The sequence below is a fragment of the Triticum aestivum genome, chromosome 7A (assembly GCF_018294505.1).
Source record: "Triticum aestivum cultivar Chinese Spring chromosome 7A, IWGSC CS RefSeq v2.1, whole genome shotgun sequence".
Lineage (NCBI taxonomy): Eukaryota > Viridiplantae > Streptophyta > Magnoliopsida > Poales > Poaceae > Triticum > Triticum aestivum.
Genome location: NC_057812.1, coordinates 16,755,633 through 16,776,670, shown reverse-complemented (window position 1 = coordinate 16,776,670; position 21,038 = coordinate 16,755,633). Strand labels below are relative to the sequence as shown.

The window sequence follows — 21,038 nt, the reverse complement described above, 5'->3', positions numbered from 1 at the left end:
CAAGGCACTCCACTAAACTTTGCATGAAAACACATCTTTATCAGGGCACATCATGGCCATTTTCTTACATCATGCCAAGCTAATGACTGACATCTGTGTTTTGCCAAATGATGAGTCTCTGTCTGGTGCCCCTTGCAAATTGTTGATGCTAATGACCTTCTACTCTTGCCAAAGGGTGGGTGCATCTGGGTTTGCATTTCAAGTTCTCAACAACATGTGCTGTAATCTTATTTCTTTTTTACTTTTTACTTTTGGTATGTCAGTTGATTATTGCATAACACATACTGTATAACAAATGCTCTAGTGTACTTGCACCCCATATGTTTAACCACCAAGAAACAAGCATCACTACAAGGGCTGAGATAAATAACTACTAATATTACCATGTACTTGAAGAAAGCTCTGTTCGTTTTCTCTTTTGCCTTTTGACCCTGACACACTGCACCATTTGTACACCATATTACCTGCAAAAAAGGAACAACATCATGACAAAATTAAGTGACTATTATTACTTGATCTTTCAGAGTTTGTTGGGTTGGGAGGAGGATAAACTTTTCTTCCATTAGAATAAGTTGATCCTTTTTCTTGTGTTCTTGTCTTCACCTGCTCCATGAGAATCTCTCTGCCTCATCAACTAACCATCATCAAAAAGTCAATGGAGGGCTCATCCTAATCGACAAAGTAGCATAAAAAAGCTGCAAAATAACAAATTGCGGCGATTATACAGAGAAATATATATGGAAGAGTCAAGAACATGGAAAATAAAGAGGGAATAAATGGTGATGGTAGGCCAAGAAGCAGACGTATATGGAGGTCCATGGAGCTGTCCATGTCCAGCAGTCTCGACGTACACATCAAGTCGTATTAATTGTGGTTAGCTTATATGAACAATGATATGCTTTAGTACTGATATTTCTTTTGTCCATGCTATTGTCAACTCAGATACAGTGATGGTGTCATTAGTGTTCAAGTTGTGTCAATTATTGTAAGAGGTGACGTGTAACACGCAGACCCGAGAGCAAAAAGACACGGAGAAAATTACACTAGAGGGAGCACAAACAAGTCAATTAATTTTTTGCTAAGCTCGTTTTCATACGCCAAACGCCGATTATGTGCGGTTATTTATAAATTGTTCTTCTCGCATTTAGTGCTTTCTTGAATTCGTACAACACATTTGAAATGTTGTTTCTTTGGTTGTATCTAGATGAGCTGACTCCTTTACACATGCAACTTTGAGGTTGAAAGAGCATCTAGACCTGGTCATTATCATGTCATCACATATATTTTTCTTTGATAAGAACGTCTCTTTTGCCCAAGTCCACAGTCAAGAAACTTATGCTATGGCCTGTTGCAAGTGAGAGTGGTTATCCACGCATTTCATAATGATAAAATCATTGAATCATCTAAGCGTGAAGGAGAAAATTTTATGGGACGTATTGGAGAAGACTAATTGCATGTTGGGTGTCTAGAAGTGCGACTTTCCCCTACCCAATAACTCGATTAAATTCAATTGATTAATTATTGTTGTTGTTGATGGCTGGTTGGACTTTGAACTCCATGATGTGTTTACAAAGACTAAACTACAAGCCCTATGGACAGCAGGACGTAAGTTCTAAGTGTCAATGCTCATATTTATTTTTTGTCGAGATTAAATAAATTGGCGCAATTTTCCTTATTCTTCGTTGTCGATGCTTACATGGACTTGTGTGGATGGTTTACGTAAAAAGAGATGATTCTTTTATCGGGAGACTTATCCTTAGGCAAAGTCATATGTGTGTTCTTAATCATCTCGTTGAAAAATAAGTTATCAGGGTCGAATGCGGGTATTCAAATTGGCTCTCAAGAGCGTATCCGCCCAGAGTGAAACTGATGATGCTTTTTAATGTAAAAAATAATCGCGCAAAAGGTTACATACGCATGTACCCATGTAGATGGTCTTGGGAAAAAGGACAATTCTGTGTCATGAGCGGAAAAAAATTTGGTGCTTAAATTTTGTCTTTTAAAAGCATCGGAATTGAAATTCATATTTTTCAATCTCGTTTTCACGATTTCACTGGTCAACCGCGAGCATAGTTTTTTAATTGGCTAGCATTTATGTACACTTGGGGTGAAATTCACTTGAGGGTTGCGTGAAGCTTTTTTTTTAACACAGTACAGTCGCAAGCGCTTATAAACACGCGCATACACTCACCTCTATGAACGCACACACGCATACCCTATCCCTATGAGCACCTTGTGTAGCTTGCGTAAATAAAGTAGCACGTGCAGCTTTGCTACACATAATTGCCCATGTATTCGTATTCGCTTTAAGTACATTCGAATCCCCTCTCACTTTCGGGTATATATGCATGATGTATCCCATCCAATATTAACCCAACACGTCGGAAAAACGACTTGGACATAAACAAGAAGTCTCCATAGAAAACCCAAGTAGCCTGCAGTGCAGGTCTTGTCTCTAACCATGCATGTCACCGTCAAGCCCTGCAAATTGTGAGCATGAATGTATGATTATGTCTGGGCTGGGCTCACCTCAGCTCAGAGGGATGACCTACCATTAGCGGAGTGTAGATAGGAAATGCTTATGATGTTGGCATAGCGCATAGCATGGCATCACATCACACCCACACACGAACATTGACGCGCATATCCTGGCTTAGCTAGGCCGGCGTGGGTTCATGCATGTCCCTCTCCTACATACGTATGTACAACTCTAAGGAAAGAAAAAAAAAACACAAGGCGAGTTTACACATATATTGTTGATGGAATCTTGCAGGCGCAATAGCCATCTCATCAGATAATTTACATCTTAATTCACAAAAGAAGAAAGATAATTTACATCTTGCATATTGCTCTCTCCTCCGACCCATATCAATCGTCGCTGCTTAGTACAGTACACACAGTAGATTTTTTTTTCTGTAAAAAACACTTGGAAACGTGAAGACTCAAGCAGGCAGGCACGGTGCACCGTGCTATTTTCCGTGGCGTGGTGTGGTGCTCCATCACCCCATGTTTCCCCTTTGATTGATGAATGCTCCCTCCGGTGGTCTTCTCCTCCCTCCCTCAAAGTGAAATGAAGCCAGTGCCAGGCATGATTGTTGGCATGTGCATGTGCGGCCGGGTGCCTGCGTCCCGCACAAGCGGCAAGCTAACGACAAGAGGGCCTTGCAGGCATCCACTCCCTGTCCCTTTATTTTATTTTTTCTTTCTTACCGCTGTAGCCAGCACGGTTATCGATGCATAAGGGCACCGTGAAATTCGGCCCTTGATTAGCCTCTAGTTCGCACTGCTAGCACCTTAATAATTAATCACTTATATGTACCATATATGGTACTCCCTTTGTTCACTTTTATAAGACCTTGAAGACATTTCAGACAATGCGCAAAACAGCCTATTTTGAGTTGTCTGAAACGACTTACAAAAATAAACGGAGGGAGTAAAAAAGATGTAGTAGGCCGTGACAAGAAAAGAGGGATGGAGCTGAAACTGGGGGACAAAATTACTGTTCTGACCCTTAAGGCAAACTAAATCCCGATTTGACCTCGTTCCAAAAAAAATTTCGTTTCTGACCTTTTTCGGTGACGCCAAGGTCCCTGGCGTCTGGGTTACGAAGCAGACGCCACGGTCCCTGGCGTCTGGCCCCTGGCCCGCACTGCCCGCCTGCCCGTTGACCTGCTGACGTGGCAAAGGGGCCAGACGCCAGGGTCCCTGGCGTCTGGCCCCGGTAAGTGGATAACCGCGCGGGCCAGCCCACCCATCCCCATCTTTCTCCTGGCGGCGCACGACGAACAGAGGGCTCTGTTCTTCGCCCCTTCTCTCCCTCCCACCACCACCCCCCTTGATCTACTCCATCAACCCCTCAAACTCACAGATCGGACCCCCCCAAGCTTCTTTGAGGTATTCTCCCCCATTCCCTCCAATTTTTTTTTGTTTTCCCCTCTTTGGTTGGATGCATTATTCAACACTAGGTGATGTTATATGAGTAGATGGTTTCTTATTTTTAGAAAATTTTGTGTAGTTGATAGATGATTAGGTATGCAGTAGATGATGTGTAGTTGAACATGTAGGTAAAATCAATTCGGTTTTGTGTATATGTTGTCCATAGGATTTTTTTTGAATTAAGAGGGGTGATGAATATATGATTTGTGTATGTAAAATAGACTTTGGCATACTATATTTGGTTTGATAGATGATGTGTGTATGTGTAGATAATCCTATTGTTGGCATACTATTGTTGGCAAAAAAATTTATGCAAAAGAGATGATGAAATTTTCTTATTGTGTGTGACATGATTTGTTCAATAGAATGGCGGATGGTGATAATGAAATATATTTGATGGTGAAATTTGGTACTCTAGATGATATGTTTGCATATGTAGAAGAAAGAAATGATGTGGTTATGTTTGAGAAGAATGGTGTTTTCATATGGAATAAACTTGGAGAAGGAAATTGTTTGATATTGTTCATGTATTCATAGATGTTTGTGAAATTTTTTTGTAGGATGGCGGATGGTGATGGACCTTGGTATGACGGATTAATCGATGAGTGCGATAAGGAGCATCGTGCTCGTGCCATTGAAAATGGACAGGTAAGAAGCAAGACTGGGTCAATTTTCGTTGTTTCTCATTTGTGTTCTTGTATTGATTATTAAAACATCACTTTATTTGCAGGTTGTAGTTGCTATGCGCATGAGGGGTCATTCCGCTGATGACTTTGATTACGACCCGCGGTATGAGCCTTACATTCGGAGATTGGGTCTTCTCCCATTCGTGTTGCAGTTTAAGCGACGCGCTCCGCCGGTGAACCACGCGGCGCTGACCGCACTTGTGGATCGTTGGAGGCCGGAGACTCACTCCTTCCACCTTCCATGTGGGGAGATGACGATGACCCTACAGGACATGGCTATGATAAGCGGCCTTCCTATCAATGGACAAGCTGTTACCGGTCGTGTCAGCGTGGGTAATTGGCGAGAACGGACTGCCGATTTAATTGGCGTTCAGCCCGAGGGCCCTCAGGAAGGCAAGGCCGATACAGCGAAAGTGAGGCATTCTTGGCTAAAACTGGTCAGAGGAAACACCAACCCGTGCCCTCAGGATGCCAATGACGTGGTTGTGCAGCAGTACGCGCGGGCCTATCTTTGGTATGTACTAACCAAGATAGTCTTCTCAGATGCAACCGGGAACTCAGCCCTCTGGATGTTCTTGGAGCCACTTAATAACTGGGATACCCAGTATAGCTGGGGTTCGGCCGCACTAGCATACTTGTATCGTCAGGTAAGAGATATTTGCAACCAATTATTTTGCATTTGTCATGCGCCTCCATATCTAACATGTTTGTTTGATTGCATCTTGACTTGGCGTGTCGGAGGAAGGGAGGTACATCCTCATTGTCTGGGTTTGTTTGGAGCCTATCCGTGTGGATGTGGGAGCGGATCCCGGTTGGACGGCCCGATTTGAAGAACCCCCTCATGGCAAACCCACGGGGTAATCATGACGGGTTGCATGATGATGATCCATATCGGCGCCCTACGCTTGCTTACTATTGGGAACAAGTGACAGTGTACACAGGAAGCTCGCATGTGCGATACAAGTGCTATATGAACGAGCTGGACACCTTGACTGCTGAGCAGGTTATGAGAAGTTCGATGAGATAAAATTTAGTCAAGAATGAAACTTATGTATGTAGCTAACAATGTATCTCTTTGTTTTGCAGGTACATTGGTTGCCTTATGTGGAAGATCGTGACTTTGATCTTAATGAGATGTGCACGCGTGATAGCCATCTTTGGCGGGCGAGGTGCCCAATGATATGCTTCTTCGCAGTCGAGTGGCACTTTGTAGACCGTGTGGCAAGACAATTTGGAAAAAGACAAGGTATTCCAATTGAGGAGAGCAAGGAGGAAATGCTATCTCTGCATCGGTAAGCAAGCATGCCTTGAGTATGTAGTAGAGCATTGAATAAGTCAGTGTTTGCTAATGCTTTGTCCCGTGCATCATTTGTAGGTTCGATCGAAGGAACAATCAGGATATATCGGATTGGGCAAACAAACACCGTGCGTGGATAAAAATTTGGAATCAAAGAGACACGTTAGTGCAATCAGAGAATAGACCTCACAATCAGTCAGCATATCAGAAGTATCAAGTGTGGTATGCGGATCGTTACCGGTTAAAGCTGAAGCCAGGTTGGACTCACGAGGAGTGGTCGGAGTTGGTGTCTGAAGACCCAGAGACTGCAGAAGGTTATCATACCTTCAACACGGCTGTGAGAGACACCAGAGGGGCTCATGTTGACTACGCACCGATGCATGACGAAATAGTAGTCTGTTTGACCTATTCTAACATACTTGCATCATGTTGTCTTCTTTCAAATACATAAGTTTGGTGTGTTCATGAATTGCAGGGCAGAGAGTTGCTTCTGTGCGTCAACGATGCCAATGTTGCACTGAGTCATCCACCTGGTGGTGCATTATCTGAGAGGACTCTTAGGAGCACGATGGAGGTTAGTCGCAATATATTATAAAAGTTTTTTTCGCGGATTAGTTATTTGGATCTCATATCATAGCATCTTTTGTGTTGTCGCAGAAGTTCAAGAAGCGGTTCCATAAGATGGCAGCTATGCTTTCTTGCCATGGTGCTAAGTCCAGTGACGTGTATGCACCAGGTAGCCGCGCTGCCAGAGCTAATAAACGGCGTTATGTCCAGAACGAAGAGGACATAGAGGAGGAGGTCAATGAAGAGGAGCCAGCACATCAAGAGGAGCCAACACATCATGATGAGCATGAGTATGATGCAACACATCAAGAGGATCATGAGTATGATGTTGATGCTCCACAACCATCACAGGTTACACAACCGACACAAGGCAATGCCCGCTCTAGAAAGGGCAAAGCCATAGCTAAGACACCGGGCAAGAAAGGTAGAAAGAAGACATGGAACACTCAATTCCATAGTCCGGAGTATCCTCATCAATTTATGCCTGCGGGAATGCAAAGATATAAGTCCAACATTGATGCAGAGGCGGAGGAGGCTAGCGAAGAGGAGGAGCATGAGGCTAGCGAAGAGGAGGAGCATACACTTGCAGATATCGTGAAGAGAGGAAGGAAGAAGTGAGCTTGTTGTAGTTTGTTTCAATGAGCTTGTTCTAGTTTGTTTCGACGAACCTGGTGTAGTCTCTTTCCATGAACTTGTTGTCGTTTCTTTCCATGAACTTGTTGCCGTTCGAATTAAGTTGTACCGGATTCGTGAAGTTGCTATGAATGTTTGACATGAATGAATGATGTGATTTATGGTAATTGTTGTTTCCTGTGATTTAGTCATTTAAATGAATGTTTATATGAATGTTTGACATGAATGATGAAATCTGTATTTAGTCATTTATATGCACAGGGAGCCAGACGCCAGGATCCTTGGCGTCTGGCTGTATGTCAGGGGACCAGACGCCAGGGTCCTTGGCATCTGGATGTATGTTAGGGGACCAAACGCCAGGGTCCTTGGCGTCTGGCAGTCTACTGACACCAGAAACAGGGTAAAGCAGGGGAGCCAGACGCCAGGGTCCTTGGCGTCTGGTCCTGGTGCAGACAATACTTGCTTTTTCACTTGTAGTTTTGTCTTTTCACTTGTAGTTTCGAATAACATACATACATAAGCATTGCATAGTCTTTTCATAACACTATAGTTGACAAATGACAAACATAGTTCAAATTACAAACTTAGTTCATGACCACGATGGTCTACGATACAATGCAAATTACAAACATAGTTCAAATTACACAAATAGTCTCGAATGACATAAGTAGTTCATGACCACGATGGTTGAAACGACATGAACATCACATATAACTCGGTTTCCTGTAGCAATGCAAGTCAACAACCCTTTTCCATTTCCATTCTTCCAGCATTTCTTGAATCTTGTCATCATCAGTTATGTCAACCAATTTTCTTTCCCCGGGGCCATCTGACTTCCTCCTGCTGACGTAGTACACAAAATCCTCTTCCTTCAACCCTTGCTTCAACATGAATTTAGTCTTCAACCAATCGAAAGTGAGGTCCACTTGACTAACTTGCACAATACATGAAGACAAGCCATGCACATGAACAACAGGGCTAAGCACCCACTGAGTTTCGTTAGCCATCTACAGCACACAAATCTCTTAGTAGCTAACCTATGATACATTAAACCACGAGGAAAACAAACTAGGGTTTTCACAAAAGTATGATAAATTAAACCAACCAAAAAATGGGGGTGGAGTTGATTTACCTTCTAGTCTCGAAATCCTGAAGATCCAACGGTGAAACCGGACCGATTTGTGAGAGATCTGAGGGGGGGGGTTAGGGTGCTGGACGAGGGAGTGACGTTGGCAGGGCTAGAGGTGAGAGTGGGTGGATATGAGTGAAATGAGAGGGGTAGAGGTGGAGATGAATGGATGAGAGGGGTAGAGGTGGGCCCAAAATCTTATCCACTCGAATCTTATCCATTAGACAAGAATGCTTTCTGGACACCCAGACGCCAGGGACCTTGGCGTCTGGGTGTCCATCAGACACACCAGACGGCCTGTCTGGTCACCTGCGTGAGCAAAGCAAGCCAGACGCCAGGGACCCTGGCGTCTGGGTGTGGGAGGCAGACGCCAGTCACCTTGGCGTCTGGGTGTCCATCAGACACACCAGACGGCCTGTCTGGTCACCTGCGTGAGCAAAGCAAGCCAGACGCCAGGGACCCTGGCGTCTGGGTGTGGGAGGCAGACGCCAGTGACCTTGGCGTCTGGGTGTCCATCAGACACACCAGACGGCCTGTCTGGTCACCTGCGTGAGCAAAGCAAGCCAGACGCCAGGGACCCTGGCGTCTGGATCTGGGAGGCAGATGCCAGGACCCTGGCGTCTGGGTGTGGGCCTGGTGTTTTTGCACACAGCTTGTTAAAGTTTTTGCTTAGCAACAACTAGCAAACACTGTTAAATATGAACAAAGCATGCTACTCTCAACCAAAAATATGAACAAAGCATATCAACTAGTCTCGAATGACGAACATAGTTTGCACATAATCTCAAATAGTCTCGAATGACAGAAATAGTTCATGACCACACAAGGTCTCGAATAATAAGTTCATACATTAAACAAAGTCTCGACAGTTCATCATCGACGCCGGTGCCTTTCCATTTGTCTACTGAGTAGTCCGGGGCCACTTTCCCTTCTTGTCACGTGCCTCGTCCTCCTCTCGTGCATCGCGAGCCCTTGCAAGTTTGCTTGCCCTCTCTTCTTGACGAGCCGCCTTCTCTTTGCGTGCCCTCTCTTGCTCACGCTTCTTGCGCTCACGAGCCTCCTTCTCACGACGCTCCCGCTCCAATCCCCGTGCATAGGACTCCTCGAATAGGCGCTTCCTCCGTAACCAATCTGCACGTTGGTCCTCTTGGATATCTTTTGGTACCTCGTGATCTATCCAAGTGAAGTACTTGCAAAGTGGAGGAGGGGACTACATATAAACCATGATTTTGTTAGACATATGAGTGACAACTTGTTGATGTTTTTTATATGTACACCTAACATACCGGTGGTATGTCATATGCGTTAGTTGGCCTTCGACGATCATGTGCATAGTTGGGACACACGAAAAACCTTCTACCTTCTGTCCATGACTTGTTGCGGTCAGTGGACACCTTCAGCTTGCAGACATCACCACACCAACATGGTGGTGTGGGCACATCCTTCTCCTTCTTCTTGTCCAAACTGGCCTCCAACCACGTCTTCGGCATGTCCTCTTGGTCCGCGCACGGTGGCCTCGTCCTGGAACCGGATGAAGCCATGCCTACAAAAAGAACAATTGTTAGCACAAGACATTAAGAGAGCAAATGCATAAATGCTAGGAATTGTATGAACAAATAATATACCATTATTATTAGATCAACCATCTGGATTAAACAAATAACCGAAGGCCGATCCATTATCAACCATTCCTCTACGACCACCTCTAGCACTTGTGCTTCCTCTTCGACCACGACCACCTCTAGCACTTGTGCCTGCTCGACCACCACCTCTAGCACTTGTGCTAGCTCGACCACCACCTCTAGCACTTGTGCTCCCTCTACGAACACTAGCACCTCTAGCACTTGTGCTCCCTCTACGACCACCACTACCACCTCTGACACTCGTTCTTCCTCGACCACCACCACCGTCACCTCTTCCACCTCTTTCACCATCGGTGCCGCCTCCACGACTTGTTTTTCTTTTTTTGGTTTTATTTTTTTTGCATGTCCGCTCATTGTGTCCCCCTTCACCGCACACCCCACAGTTGATAATGTCAGGAGCCTCCATGAAATGACCGCTACCAAATTGTTTCATGCCAGTGTATCCAGCCAGGTCATCCATATCACCCCTGAACCTCTTAGTTCTCCTTCTACCCTTCGTCTCCACCTTCAGAAGAGGGTCTGGCCTAATATGAGGGCCATGGTACTCAGGCCACTGTGATTGGTCCAAGAAAGGTTGAAATCTTGGCGCCCATGTCAACCTAGTAGCTTCCACATGGAACTCTTGCATCCTCACGGGTTTTTCCATCATTAACATGTATGTTTCTCGCCTTCGCCGCCGTTATCAAATGCGAGCATGGCCAATGATACTTACTAGGCCTCTCGCACTGGCACCACCGAGTCTTCAGTTTCACCTCGAATGCAGCACCACCATATTGTCTACCATCTCGTGTTGTGCCACCTGGCTCATCAATTTGATAGATCATTTCAAGTCTATCGAATACGATAACTTGTTGTCGTGAAGACTTGCTTGCTTGTAACTGCAACCATTCATCAACCTTTTCCGGATAATCCTTTTTTTCACCTATCCATTTTGCAGTCTCTTCAGAATGCCTCTGAAAGTACTCATTAAGCTTGAAGAAGGTGTACTCCACTATTGCAGTCACCGGCAAAGCACGAGCACCCTTCAACACATTGTTGAAACATTCTACGAGATTGCTCGTCATGTCGCCATATCGCCAACCACCATCGTCATGAGCGCGTGCCCACTTGTGCTTCTCACTTAAATTCCTAGTTAAGAAGTCTTTTTCCCCTTCGTTCACCGCTGCAAAGAGTTTGTTGTACCGAGCATCGAAACCTTGGGTGGTGAAGGCCACACATACATGGGTAAGGTCTTTGCTGAGCTCCTTGCTCTTACATGCCCGGTAAAAGTTGGCCACGAAATGCCTCATGCACCATCTGTGGTGAAGCTTTGGAAATCCTGGAATAACAATGTCCATTGCCTTGAGTATGCCATGATGTCGGTCCGATATGATGCATACCTCCCTAGCCCCAATCACGTTGTGCCTAACATGACCCATGAACCACTCCCAGTTGTCTTGGTGCTCGGAAGGCACCAAAGCAAATGCACATGGCAACACGTTGTCGTTTGATGAGTGCGCCATTACTACCATTAGTGTGCCCTTATATCTACCGGTCAAGAACGTGCCATCTATAGACAAGACCGGACGACAATGCTGAAACGCCTCCACACATTGTCCATAACTCCAGAAGGCACGGTGGAACACTCCCTCGTGATCCTCGACCACATGAAACATGCCCGGGTTCCTATGTGCAATGGCGGCCAACAACCTTGGGAGCTGGTTGTATGCTTCTTCATAACCACCGTACAACATCCTAATAGCATTTGCCTTTGCCTTCCATGCCTTCCCATACTTGACTTCATAACCAAATTATTTTTTCACCGTCCGCATGAGAAACCTCACTTTCACAGTGGGATCAAAGGCTATGTCTTTCATCCATTTGTATCCAAGATACTCAGATGTGAGTTGACGGTGTGTCTTTCTAAGTCGTTTCGATGGCGGTTTGCATCTATGAGTGGTATCACAACTTGTTAACACCCATTCTTCGGTTTCTTTAAGCTTTCTTGCACGAACCTTCCATGTGCATTCCTTTTGCTCACACACCACGGTGTAACGCAATTTCATGTCGGAGTGCTCAACATAAATTGGCCTATGGTTTCGAATGGCATAGTCAGCCAACCAAAACTTCAGCATAGGCAAGCTCAGAAACTTCAATCCTTTCTTCAAATAAGCATTCTCGTCCTCATTCTCCACCCTTGGTTCTCCTGGATCCGGGCATGGTGTTGGCTCAATCGCCGTCATTCTCATTCCACCATCAACAACAGCTTTATGGGCAAGGCCGAGATCTTTAAATAAGTGAGTTCTTTTTTGTAAGCCCGTCAGCTCAAAGTGGATTTGGTTCTCCTCCTTTGTGAATCCATCCTCGTCCAACTGTTCAACTGGACCCTCGTCATCCGAGTCATACGCATATTGACGCCTAAAAGGCAAGTCACGATCCATGTCCTTTTGCGCTATGTACACATCCAAGTCACCAACATCATTGCCATGAAACCCTTCCTCTTGCTCTTCGTCGTCATCATAAGCATCTTCATCCTCTTGAATTACTCCGTCACTAGCAATCACCTCAACTTCATTTGCTTGGCTAGTTGGTGGTTGGCTAGAAGCATTGGGGGCATACAACTCAACCTCATTTGCTTTGATAGTTGGTACACGGGGACATGGTGGGGGATAAACATTGGGGGCATCAACCACAACCCTATGCTCAACAAGTGGCACCATTGTCCTCTCGCTCATGTCATCCATTGGGGAAGAGACATGCCGGTTCAAATCAAAGGTAAACCGAGGAGATTCAGTGGTGGCAAACAATTCAAGTGACTTGTCTTCCGATTGGGATACTTTTTCCTTGTATACATCCCAATGCAAATCCGAGGTGATAGGCATACTTTTCAAGCGAGATTTGGCTCCAACTCCAACATCATACCTTCCTATTAACTTAACATCAACATTGGTGTCCATCCACTTCAAGACTTGTCTCACTTTTGCAACAACATCCTCATAGCTAGGGCTTCTATCAAAAACCAATGGTTCCTCACCCGTGTCGGCATTGTTACTCAAGAATGCCTCCTTGTCAATGTAATGAACATTAACAAGTCTCTCCATCTAAAAATTACATGAATGCATTTAAGACCTCAATGAGAATTGGTGTTTATCCAAATACATCTTATTATATCCAAATCATATCAACACTAAATTATTGGCGATGTCCACAAAAGTATCACTAATCACTAATTAACACACTAAGCAAAGTTAACCCTAATCACTAACTAACCCTAACCCCCAATCTTTCTACTCAACAAACATATATTCCTACTACACACCATGCATAGCACTATATTATCAAAGTTAACCAAGCCATTCACACTAACATAAGGGGGAGAAAACATGAACTAGGGTTCCACCAACATGTATAAAATGCAACCAAAAGGACAAGACTTAACAAAAAATAATTGGATGATTTGGGAGAGATTAACAAGAGCAACAAAGTGATGGAAAGATCCACCTAAGGGATGTACCTTTTGGAGAGGATTTGAGGGGGAGCTTGAGGGGTGAGAGAGAGTGGGGAGGCAGCAGCTCTTCTTCAAGCTCGGGCTGGATTGGGGAAAGTGTGTGGGGTGGGACCCACACACTCTCCCGGTGGGGTTATCCACTTACCGGGGCCAGACGCCAGGGACCCTGGCGTCTGGCCCCTTTGCCACGTCAGCAGGTCAACGGGCAGGCGGGCAGTGCGGGCCAGGGGCCAGACGTCAGGGACCGTGGCGTCTGCTTCGTAACCCAGACGCCAGGGACCTTGGCGTCACCGAAAAAGGTCAGAAACGAAATTTTTTTTGGAACGAGGTCAAATCGGGATTTAGTTTGCCTTAAGGGTCAGAACAGTAATTTTGTCCGAAACTGGGCATGCATCGATAGCTCAGCCCTTCTCTTCCCCCCTGACCACTTTCGAATCTCTCTCCACGGTTCTTGGACCTAGCTAGCCGTTACGTACACCCTCTCCGGTCCAACGGTCATATACTCATATGCAGTGCACAGAGGTGTGTCCGTGTGTGAGAGTGATTAGCTAGCCGTTTGAACTACTACCATGGGTACCAATTAGCAGCAGCTTAGCTTAGCTGTTTTAACTACTGCTGCTGCTGCTATTACTACTGACGTCTGTCCCTCCCGGGGTCTTCTCTTGTCCACCTTACCTGCTCTGCTCCACAACAAAACCTAGGAGCGGTAGCAGTTGAATTCCCACCATTACTTAATCTACTAACGCTCCTATTACTACTCCCTCCGTTCCGAATTACTTGTCGCATGTATGGATGTATCCACATGTATTTTAGTTCTAGATACATCCATTTCTGCGACGAGTAATTTGGAACGGGGGGACTGGTTGTTAATCCTCGATTCGCATTAAAGAGATGGCTGGTGCTCGCAGTAGTAGTTAAGATTCGAGATATTTTTTGGTGGTACGTAGAGCAAGGGAGTTGACCGGAGCACTTGGTTGGTTTGTAATCAATTTGCTCTTAATCAAGGTTCCCAACCTAACCGCACCTGCCTCATTTCCCTCCTTTTTTTTATATATTCACAACATTGTACCAGCAAGAATCACACGCACGCTTCCAACTCGCAAGATTCCTGCCCGCCTGCGGCCTCAACCTCGAGGCCCCGTACGTGCACGGGCACACTTGATATTTTGTAGTAGCACGACATATACAATTCCAATGGAAGACACGTGTCTTGTCTTCGTCAGGTTTTACCGTGCACTCAACTACGTGCTAATGAGAGAGTGATTATGCTGGTACTACAGTTCTTAAGGATGATGGCAAGTACAGTCAAGGCTTTGTCTGAATCGCCCAAAGAGCTGGCCCTGCTCGGATATTACTTTACGATGATGATGTACTTGAGATTCATCAGATCAGGCTAATTGTACTGCACAAAGGGCGCAAAGTGGCGCTGAACGCCACGAAAAAAAAGGAGAAGCGGAGAAAAGAAGGAGAAAACAGGATCAAAGCGAAGAGCGCGCGCCAACTCTTTTTGAACGCCCAACAAAGGAAAAGAGGTACTACTATAGTGGAAAAAGAAAAAGAAAACAAGTTGAGATTCGCACTCACCAGATCCTAAGCTGTCCCGTTCACTGATTAGTGTGGTAGTACGTACTAGTGGCAGGACCTATTCATCGCTCGACATATTTTCTCCTCTATATTGTTGAAAAACAAAAAGGGATGGAGAAAAAAGGGCACAACACAATGCACTGTCTTGGATGCCGATTTTAACCAAGTCGTCCTTTGATCCAGAGACCCGTTTATCTGAATATATGTGCACCCTGTGTTTGGGAGTGTAGAGTGCATTTTCATTGTTCATGCATGCATGGACTTTTATTGTCATATATGTACTCTGTACCCAGTTTTGAAAGTAACGCTTGAAAAAAAATCACTGCTATAAGATGTGTTTGTCAGTGTTTCGAACGGTACCGATTTTTCGTAACACAATGCGCATATTGCTGACCTAGCTAGTTGCTGTTCGAAGCCTGAATTTTAAGTGGTCAAAACACGATACACACGAATACACGAAGCGAGTAATTTTCATTAGTCGGCACCCCTTCCCTCTCATCAAGTTGATTAGAACATCGACATAGCTAGGAGTTAATCGTGTACTTTCGTCGACCCAATTAAATTAAGTGGCCCCAACCACAAGCGTTGTCAGGTTGTACTAGTATATGCAAAGCGTTCAACAAGCCTAGCTTTCAAGATGCTGCGACCACTAACCAAGTGAAGGAGATGGCCTGCATTTTCTTTGATCACTTGATGCATACGGCTGTGCACCCGTGACAGCCGGCATTTGGGGGATAATGCAGACATATATGGACCCGACAGGACACCTGACCACAAAGCACAAAGCCCCTAATTCCGAGTGCCCAAGTTGGTGTAGATCCACTACTACCACAACATACTTAACAAGCAGCATGAGTATGTCTCAAGAATTCAGTGACGCCGTAGATTCAGGAAAATAACATGTTGTTGCGCTGCCCTCTCGGCTCTTTATAAGTTGCAATTTTACATGGATCAACAAGAACAGCTCTTTCCTTTTTCTTATTTTATCACTAGCATTTGTTGTTGGGCTGCCCTCTCTGCTCTTTTTTGGATGCTGTTTAAGAGTATGTGCTTCAGTTTTGTAAAACTTTGACCACTGATGTGCAAGAAAGTAATTTTTATGTGTATTAGTTATTGGAGTTGTCATGATGAATAATTCCATCTCATTGTGTCTATAATGATTTCAAAACACATGGAATTAGAAGAAAATATAGTGGTCATTCAAAATCATTATACTAGGCACTGATATGTTCTTCTTTCCCACTTCTTGCAGATTGTGACCAGTTATTGGACTGTAGCATACCAAGTTTTCTCTTGCAGTAATGATTACTTGTTGGAATGGAGTAAATGAATATGGTTGAAATTTTTAGGGTTGTTGTACAACCTGTATGCTTTCAATGTGAATAGTCCTAGGAGAAAGTACACATGACATCTTCTTGTCTAGAACTGCAAGTGTCAACGCTGTCATCATGTACAGAAAGGAGGGAATGACATCCCCAGCAAAAATCCATTTACCTGATCCAAGATAGATTATGCAAGCACAAGCAGCAGCCATATCTTCTGTAGATAAGAAAGTTGACACAGGAAAATTAAAAAAAGCTGAGGTGACAAGGCTGCGCAAAGTCAAATCTATTCGTGTGTTCCAAATTCTGATCCGTCTTCAACTGCTCATACATATCCTTTTCATGTGTGGGGATTGGAACACAAATTCTATGGCCCTTTGGAGGTTTTCCAACCATTCGGTTGTGAAGTTTGTCTTGTTGCCGTCTAGGAAGGATTGTTTTCTCACCAGATGTGACCCCCCAAAAGCCTTTTCATTCGGATAAGTAGCTCCTTTATTTACTTTACATTTACATAAAGAGATGTTGAGTGGATGTCATATGCTGGTAGCTAAAACTTTTTATCTACCACCACAAGAGAAATTAAGAAGTGAACTTCGCAGCGGCCGAATGACGATGAGAAGCTATATACATATCTACATACTATTGAAGTACGAGTAAATCACCCACCTCTCCCAAGCAGATCAAAATTTCAGGATACTAGTTGGTGCAAGAAACTCGAAGAAATTGTTGTCTGCCAATCCTTTTTCATCAAGGTGTTTGTGAAACTTGTCCAATCTATGGCGACATGGGTGCCGCACCTGCCGGTCGCATTGATTCATCGGCACCCAAAGCCAAGAAGATTCAAAGCCTAAAGTCTAACATGAGTCCCATATAGACGCCGTGCCCACCATGCCTGTGGTGTGGATGTGTGTCTTTTTCTCTCCCTTGATGCCATCAAGATGTTGAGGCCTTGTGGGGATTCGAATGATGGGGCATGCTAGACAGGGAAAGCAAAAGGTTTGGAAGCACAAAAAGATGATGGTGATGAGCTAGACCAGTCTTTATTCCTGTCATTGTTAAACATCAACATGGTGTATATATGTGTGTTCTGTTTTTCCATATTGGCAACTAGCATATTTTCTTTGGACCTAAAGGATAAAGGGGTCATCAAAGTGATCGCATCCACATGGAAAAAGAGATGTGCTAGTAGATTCTTATTTTTTTACTTTGAGATATTTTGGGTGGTTTCCTAGTAATGCTTTTGGAAATCTGTCCAAACAAACATTTTTTTTAAAGATGGAAGATCTGTATAGTTGTTCAACGGTTGATCTCCGATGGCGGATTAGGATCGAAATGGTTCTGTAAAATCTTACAAAGACAAGGATAAACAGTATAGGTTTCTAGTAGTATGGAAAGATGAAGAATGATAGTAGGCTTATAGCTTACTGAATGAATAATGAGCAGAGATGCTAGCTGGTAGGCAGTATGAATTTGCATTTTGGGCCTAGCCCCAGGCCAGATGAACACCTTAGGTGTCTAGTATGAAAGATAGTTGCAGGCCTAGCCCATGTTATCAAGTGGCCCAATTACAAAAAATCTCTACAATTCTAGTAGATGAGAAATGAAATATAACAAGGGTCCCTTGTAATCACCACACAAGCAAAAGCAGAGTTTGAGTAACTTTGGAAAACAAGTCAAGAACATTCAGTCAACTACTCGTCCTGCAACTGCAACATGGTAGAATTCTCCCACAGAAGTTGTATGAGAATCTAATTACCAGACGCATGCACGATTGCCCCAAAGATCATCACCGACCAGATCGAGAAAACATGCCGGGAAGGACCCAGGTTGACTCCAATCTGCGGTACCGGTTTCCAGTGTCCTCGAGCTGCGAACGTGTTGAACGGTCGTTACGTTTTTGCCATAGTTGGACTGCAGCCCAAGGCTGTTCAGGCTGATAACTTGGGAAGTATATGTGGTTGCTTCTGCCTCCCCATCTCTCTGGGTTCATGCATGGCAATGCCTCGCATCGCACGTCCGCGCTGACAAAGATGGCCCAGTTATCCAACCTGTCCACCTTCACCCATCTCGCCTTCCTTCACCCACCTCGCCTTCTTGGTCGCGGCGTCCAACGACTCAAGCTTGAAGGCCTTGAACTGGATGACCTCCGAGAATGTCTTTCTTGCTGCCTCAAGTTTGATCAAAAGAAGCACGTCACCGCACGCAACAAGCCATGTTTTTTTATTTGTCCAATAAAGATCTTTGGTTTTATCTTCCTCAAGTATAACTTCAAACTTCTGAATTAAGAGACTGGGTAAGAATTGTACAATGCAGAAGGACCCGAAAGACCCTAGTGCATATGTTTTGCCCTTCAGGGCCACGACTTGTTCAATCTTAAGAAAATTAACTTTAGGATAGTGTTCCAACCAAGAGTCGCTCCCGATGCGCCACTGGAACAGATAGGCTCCACTGCCAACAAGGAGATGCGAGTCATCGGATGCAACAGGGGCTGTCAAGGTGGCATAGCTGATGCTGGTGAAGTGATCTGACTTGAGGCAAGGAGGCATAACCTTAGCGCCGCTGAACGTATTAACAATGTAGAACCCATCATTGTCGCAGAAGATGAGGTGGCCGTAGGAGTAGCGAAGAAAGAACATGCCTCTGAGGTCACTCAAGGAAAGCAAACTGGGATAGGATGAGGCGGCAGCAGGATCAGCCAATCTCCACGTGCATCCTTGCAAGGTCGTCCAGCGGTTAAACTGGGGAGATAGTTTGCTGTCGGCACTCGGGTGTAGGAGGAGAGGCTGCAAAGAGCACGTGCATACCGAGAAGAGATCACGCCAAGGACGACAGGTGGCACCGAAGGCGAGGAGGTCGCGGAGGAGCCGAGGAGAGCGACGACACATTGGAGCAAATCTTCGCGGAGCTCTGCCCATCCTCGTGGCCTGGATGCGGCAAAGACAGAGGAAGCAGAGGCATAGCAGGTTCTCTTAGCCCTGATTAGCATGGCGGCGCTTTCCCTGTTCGACACAACAAATTCAGGACAAAAGGTTAGGCATGCGAAGCTAGATATAATTGTATGAAAAAGAACAGGAGCCACCAAGATTCTAGGAAACATGACCTGAGCTAAACAAAGATACAGATTATACTGAGTTGTTACCCCTGAGAAACTCAGAATAAGATCAGCATCGACGAGGGCACTGAATTTCAGTTCTATAGAGAAGCTATACGCGGTAGATATAGGTTGCTGAAGTTTCATATAAATCTTTGGGCCTACTGAACTGCAGCACACCACAGTCACCTGTTTCTCAAACTAATAATATCTGGCAGGTGCCGAGTGCTTGATGCTGACTGACAGCACCTAGTTGTCAAACTAAATCAGCCAAAAAAATGACAGCCAAGGGAAACATGATTCTCCTAGCACATTGATACAGGCATGGCAAATCAGTGGCACCCTCTGTTCTTCACCTGCGATGTTGGAGATCTGAAGCAGGGATAGTTTCAATCTGGATTGTTTTCCTCTGACAATGAGCAGAATCAATCTTTGCCATAGTTATATCAACCAAATTCAGTTCCATATGGAGGTACAGTATGCTTAATATCTTACGGAAGATATAGGTGAACGGAAAAGGATGGGATGCAGAAAGAACTTTGCGCCCTGAAATCTGTCTACTCTTTCCGCGAACGAAATTAACCAGAAATACAGGACAAGGTAGGGCTTGGGGGTATTACGTCGGCGACGAGGACGAGGACGAGGACGAAGAAGCGGCCGCCGGCGCCGAGGAAGGAGGATGCGCGTCCATCTCCCGCGGCTGCTCCTCCATGCGCGCCGCCGTTTCTTCCATCTCTCTCAGAGCAGAGGGGCCTGTACAGCAGTACGGCGCAGATCTGGGTTTTTTCTTTTCAACATTTTTTAACTCTTCCGGTTGTAATGTCGGCCCGGCCCAGTCCAACTATTTTGGACGCGATAGTAAATCCTATGTGGACGCATCGCCCATTTAACGCAAAAATTAGCCCCTAAAAAAACCGTGAAATTATAGGCTTCTAACAGTCCCAGTTTTAGGAACCTTCTAGAAGGTTTTCGATCCGGGGAGGCCTCTAAAAGGTTCCGGTTTGCCTTTTCTTTTTTATCCACTTTTTCGTTGTTTTATTCATGGAATTTTTTCCTTCAGTGGTTCAAAAATTAAGAAGTGTTTGCTCTTTTAGAAATAGTTTTTTTTTGATTTTTTAAAAACAGGTTTGTGAACTATTATTTTTTGTATTTTTCTAAAATTTCAGAATTAAAAAATGTGCATGTAAAAAAGGTTCAAAAAGATCTTTTTCCATTAATAGTTTGAAATTTTAAACAATTGTGCACAATTTTAAAAATACATTTGCAATTTCAATACATTTTTTCTTTTTCAAAAATCATATTAAAAATTTCAAATATTCACGTTTCAAAGAAATGTTCGGAAATTTCGAAAAAAAACTCATGACTAGAAATCCACATTTTCCGAGAAACTGATGAAAACAAAAAGAAACTTAAAAAAACCACCGCTATAGCAGTTGGGCAAGATAAAGTAGCCAAGCTGCTACAATGCGCCATGAGCTTCAAGCCTCCCCCCCTGCGGGAGGCCGACTGTTTGCCGCTTAATGCGTCGTGTAGGTGCTCCCATGTTTCTGGGAGCAACTAATCAAGTGTTCCCCATATGGGGCACTTCTTTGTGTTGTGAGAGCACACGATCGCCAAGTGGTGCTTCAAGCAGTCATCATGCGCCGTAATAAAACCGCCGGCA

At 44.6% G+C, this 21,038-nt stretch overlaps 1 pseudogene; it reads right to left on the bottom strand.

Moving 5' to 3' along the window:
• Positions 1 to 17,892: 17,892 nt before the first annotated feature.
• On the bottom strand, positions 17,893 to 20,131 carry LOC123152654 (uncharacterized; annotated as a pseudogene).
• Positions 20,132 to 21,038: the final 907 nt, after the last annotated feature.